Genomic DNA, 5,267 nt, shown 5'->3' on the forward strand with positions numbered 1-5,267 from the left:
CCCTGTGCCCTGTGCAATCTCAGATACTGGTCGGGGTCCCTCACCCCTTACCCTCTGCAGGGGAGTGGCCTGAGGAAAGTCCTTTTCAGAACCTGGTCCAAAAGCCTGCGTGGGAAGAAAGCGGGAGAGGGAAGCTGGAGACCTCTGTCCTTGCGCCAGCTCATGTTTTATGCTTGCCGAGTCCCAGGAGGGACACTGGAAAGGTGGGAATCTCAGCCAAGTACACAGCTTATTCCCAGAGGGGTGACAGGCCACAATCGGGAGGTTGGGTTGGTGGGGCTGGTGGCAGGGGGTCCGAGAGGCTTGTGGAGGCAAAACCTGAGGACTGATCTGAAACAGGGGCAGGGGGAGGAATCACAGTTGGCAGACAGGAGCAAGCCTGGGAGGTGTGTGACTGTGTCCACTGTCCTTGAACAGAGGTGATTGCCAAGGGGACAGGCTGGGACTGAAACCAGCTCTGGCTACGGGCCGGCCACACTGGCGGGTCTGGGAGAGGGGTCCCCATTCTCTCATTTGCACGAAGGCTCTGTTGGGGCTAGTGAGGCCCTGCTTCGGTCCCCTTTTTGCCCTCCCCAACTCCCCTACCCTACCTTGCCCCTCCTACTCCCCTGCCTCCTATTTCAAAGCTCCAAAGCCTGTTTCCCTCTCCCCACTCCCACTTCAGTGAAATGTAGTGAGTTCTGAGGAAAAGCTCGATCTCAGCCATTTTCACCTCCATAGGAGGATGCTTCGTGCTCTGTTTCCTGTTACCTTTGCAAGGAAAGCTTCCTCCCTATTAAGAGGAAGTGGGAGGGAGCAGTTTGGAGGGGTGACAGTTGGGGGTTTCCTATGGCCCCCTTGTCACTTACACTTACCCTCCTACCATGAATGCCCAGACTGGGTCAAGTGTTGGTCAGAAAAGCTCTGGAGGGTTGCTGGTTTGGGAGGAAAGGCTGTGAATTGTTTTCAACAAGCATAGGCTTCTGCAGCAGGAGGACCCACACATGGGCTGGGTTCTGTTAATGATGCAACTGGAAATGTGAACCACTGACTTCTGAGCCAGCCTATGTGGATGGTCCAAGAAGTGGAGGGTGGAGAGAATGAGGCTGATGTTTAGTTGTTCCACACATGTGAGTTTTCTCTGTGTTTGCCAAGCACAGTCTCACCCTTGGGTTCATTTCATCTGTGAGTTTATTCAGTAAATACTTATTAAGCACCTACTATGTGCCAGGCACACTTCTAGGCACAGAAAATGTAGCAACGATGAAGACAGATGGGGTCCTGCTTCATAGCAAAAAATTATAAAATAGAGTGTCTGGTTGTGAAAAGAACTGTGAAGTCTAACCAAGTAGGTGAGGGCATAGAGAATGAGGACACACATGTGTGCACGCATATGTATAAAGACATTTATTGTAGGAATTGGCTCACACAAATATGGAGGCTGATGAGTCCCAAGAGCTGCTAGGCTCAAGACCCAGGAAGGGTTGATGTTCAGTTCAAGTCTGAAGGCTGGAAAAAAATAATGTCCCAGCTCAAATGCAGCCAGGCAGACAGAGTTCTCTCTTACTCAACCTTTCTGCTCTGTTCAGGCCTTCAACTGATTGGGTGAGGCCCACCCACATTAGGGAGGGTGTTATGGTTTGGCTCCATGTGCCCACCCAAATCTTATCTTGAATTGTAATCCCCACGTGTCCAGGGAGAGACCTGGTGGGAGGTGATTGGAACATGGGGGTGGCTTACCCCATGCTCTTCTCTGATAGTGAGGGAGTTCTTAGAGATCTGATGGTTTTTTAAGGCAGTTTGCCCTGCTCTTGATCTCTCTCTCTTTCTCTGTTACCTGCTGCCATGTAAGACATGCTTGCTTCCCCTTCCGCCGTGATTGTAATTTTCCTGAGACCTCCCTAGCCAGGCGGAACTGTGAGTCAATTAAACCTCCTTTGTTTATAAGTTACCCAATCTCAGGTAGTATCTTTATAGCAGTGTGAAAACAGACTAATACAGAGGGCCATCTGTGTTATGCAGTCTACTGATTCAAATGTTAATCCCATCCAAAAACACCCCCAGAGACACACCCAGAATAATGTTTGACCAAATACCTGGGCACCCTGTGGCCCAGTCAAGTTGACACCTAGAATTCACCATCACAGCTTCTCTGAGAAGGTGTCACTTTGAGAAGTAACCTAGTGAGGAGTGGGGGTGAGCCATGGGGTTGAGCCGTTGGGATCTACAGGAGAAGAGCATTCAAGCAGTGGTGACAGCGCGCGCAAAGGCCCTGAGACAGAGGCATGGTTGGCCGTGTGAGACCCAGCAGGGAGGCCAGTGTGTCTGGAGAGGAGTGAACCTGATGGGTGACGGGTGAGGGGGAGGCCTTAAGCAGAGGTGAGACTGGGTCTGACATTGTTTTTATTTATTTTCATTTATTTATTTATTTTAGAGACAGGATCTCACTCTGTCACCCAAGCTGTAGTGCGATGGTATGACCGTGGCTCACAGGTGCGTGCCACCACACCCAGCTAACTTTTTAATTTTAATTTTTTTGCAAGGACAGGGTCTGCTATGTTGTCCAGGCTGGTCTCAAATTCCTTGCCTCAAGCGATCCAACTGCCTCAGCCTCCTGAGTCACTGGGATTACAGGCGCGAAGACATTGTTTTCAAGGGATCACTCTGCTGTGTGGAGACTAGACTGCGAGGAGCAAGCCTGGAAAGGGGAGAGCTGTTTGGAGGTAAGAGATGGTGGCTGGTGGAGAGGGTGAGGAGCAGGTTAGAGTCTTTTCGGAGACATAACAATATTTGCTGACGAAGGAGAGGTAAAGTGACAGGAAGGAGCCAGGGAGGACTCTGAGGTTTTTGCCCTAAAGCTGGAAGTAGGACTTTCATTTCCTGATGTAGGAACAGGCGAGATTCCACAGGGAAAGCACACAGCACTGTGCTTCGAGTTAGCACTGGATACATGGAAGTGCTGGACATGCAGAATCCACGGAGGAGAAGCCTTGGAAGAGGAGGACCCCGGGGATGCCAAGGAGAGAGCGTCCTCGGTAGGGGCAGGACCCTGTGTGGGTGCCGGAGGGACCTGCCATGCTCCCCGCTGCCCTCACCAGCCCTGCCTAGTGGCCCAGGCTCTTTGGCCCGTGTGGCTCAGCTCAAGCCCACCAGGAGGGTGTCCCCGCCCCACCACCACCAATCAATGTTGTCCCTGTGTTGGTTCTAGCCCAGGCTGCAGCAAAGAAGGTGGGGCAGGAGGCAGTCAGAGACTGGAGTTCCAAGAGATTTCATGAGAACCATGCTGGTAGGAGCGGGACCCAGCGATGCCAGGGGCAGCCAGCACAGAAAGCTGGCCGTGGGCAATTCTCCACTCCGTGGGAGACCGCAGTGGCCCCTCAAGGTGTACCTGGCTGCTGCCTCAGAGTCGCTGCCCGGTACAGGGGCTTGGGCTCCAAGATGAGCAGCTAAGAAGGGGAGGCCTACTCCATGGGCAAAAAAGGGTTTTCTCCTCTTACTCCTGAGAGTAACCCAGGCCCACCCATGGGAAGGCAGGTGGACGCCTGTGCCAGCACAGGCACCCTCAGAGTCTCTGTGTCCCCAAGTTCTCCACTGCAGCCTGCTCTGCAGCCACACCCTTCCATCCATGGCTACACACTCACACTCTGGGTCTCTTCCCTGGACCAGATTGCAGAGCAGGGCCCCTGTCTACACTGCCTCCAGCTGGCCCCTGCTGACAAGCCCATGTTGTGTCATGTTGGGAGTCTGGGGAAGGCACGAGGGCCCCTCTCCAGCAGGTCTCGATGGTTCCTCCACACCTTCAGGAAAAGCAAGAGATAAACCATTGCATCCTGAGCTCTGCAGGGAACCGGAGGCGGACACCATCCATTCTGCAAACCTGCAATGTTGGCCCTTCTAGGATCTCCTCGCCCCTTCCAGGGCTGCAGCCTCTAAGGCAGGTAAGACCCAGGCCAGCTGGCTCAGGGACCTCTGTGTAGCATTGCTGACCTCATGTTATGGAAGCAGGAGGCCACTGTGAGATGCGGGGCTTAGTTGCCATCTTGGAGAAATGGCTCATTTGAGATGGGCAGGAGCAATTTAATCAGGCTAAGTTGACCTGGCCCTGGGACCCCTGCCTTCTCCATGACAGCAGCATCTGCTGAAAGCAGACCAGAGCCCACACTTGCAAGTTCAAAGATGTCTGTCCCCAAGGTCTCAACCAGGGATGGCATCTTCTTCTTGGGGCACTTAGCATTTTGGGACTCTGGTAGAGTCCCTTGTGGGAATTGGGTGTGCTGACACTGTGGGATGAAGGAAGCACCAAGGCTGCAGACAGACCCTGGGCCAGACCATCTGAATGAAGTCCAGGCACAGCAGGGGCTCTGAGGAGGCACAGGATGTAGGAGATGAAAGGGGAAAATGAAGGGGAGCCACAGGTTCAAACTGCCTCGTCCCAGGAGTGCGCTACAGCTTGGCCACTTCTGTTTCATAAGAAGGAGGTTGTGACTTTGGGAGGTGGAGGGGGATTACAGCTGGGATTCCTGTTGCCTGCCTCCTGTCTCTGGGGCTCTCAGCTTTCTCTTCTCCCCAGGACTCTTCCTCCTCCCCTCCCCTGCTCCCCCCCGCTGCCCTCTTCCCTGCAGGTCCTGGCTCCGCCTCCCTGACCCGGTCTTCCTGGTGCGAGCTGAGCCCTGGAGGGGCCACAGCCTCCCCTACAGGCCCCCTGCCATGGGGTGGCTGCTGTCTCCTTTGGATCTTTTTGCGGTCTGGGCTTGCTGTTCCTCTCAACAGTAGTCAGGAAGCCCTTACCCCAAAAAGTATCTGCGGGAGGCCTTGTCCACAGGGGAGGCCGCCCCAAGGGCTCCAGGTGAGTCACAGCAAACACAAGAACAGTGAATGGAACTGGGGTCTCCCGGCTCTCTCTTAAAGTTGCTGAGTGACCTTAAGTCCAGCACTGAGCCTCTCTGGGCCTCACTTATGCCACTCTTTTCATCATTTGCCAGTAGGCAATGTCAAGTGAGAGACTCCACAGATAAGAAAAATAAAGGAGAGGCTCAATTACAGGCCAGGAAAAACCACTTTGGTGGACAAAGGCCGCGCGGCTCTCCCAGCATTCTGTCCTCTGTATACAGACGATCTCCTTCTGAGATCCTTTTGGGGATGACCCCTTCCAAACCATGGACACTTCTGGGTGGGTTGTCACTCAAGAGGTCCTGCCCTCTTCTGCCCACTGGGTAGACACAAGAATTGAAATCTGTGAAGGATACGAGATTGGGAACAAAATAATTGATGCTGATTGATCCCAGCAG

At 53.6% G+C, this 5,267-nt stretch overlaps 1 non-coding gene across 1 annotated transcript; it reads left to right on the top strand.

The window, feature by feature from the left end:
* Positions 1-4,709: 4,709 nt before the first annotated feature.
* On the top strand, positions 4,710-4,781 carry MIR129-1 (microRNA mir-129-1). The gene has a single exon (NR_032400.1). It is a non-coding gene; the product is annotated as a microRNA mir-129-1 (primary transcript).
* Positions 4,782-5,267: the final 486 nt, after the last annotated feature.

This window comes from Macaca mulatta, chromosome 3 (assembly GCF_049350105.2).
Source record: "Macaca mulatta isolate MMU2019108-1 chromosome 3, T2T-MMU8v2.0, whole genome shotgun sequence".
NCBI lineage: Eukaryota > Metazoa > Chordata > Mammalia > Primates > Cercopithecidae > Macaca > Macaca mulatta.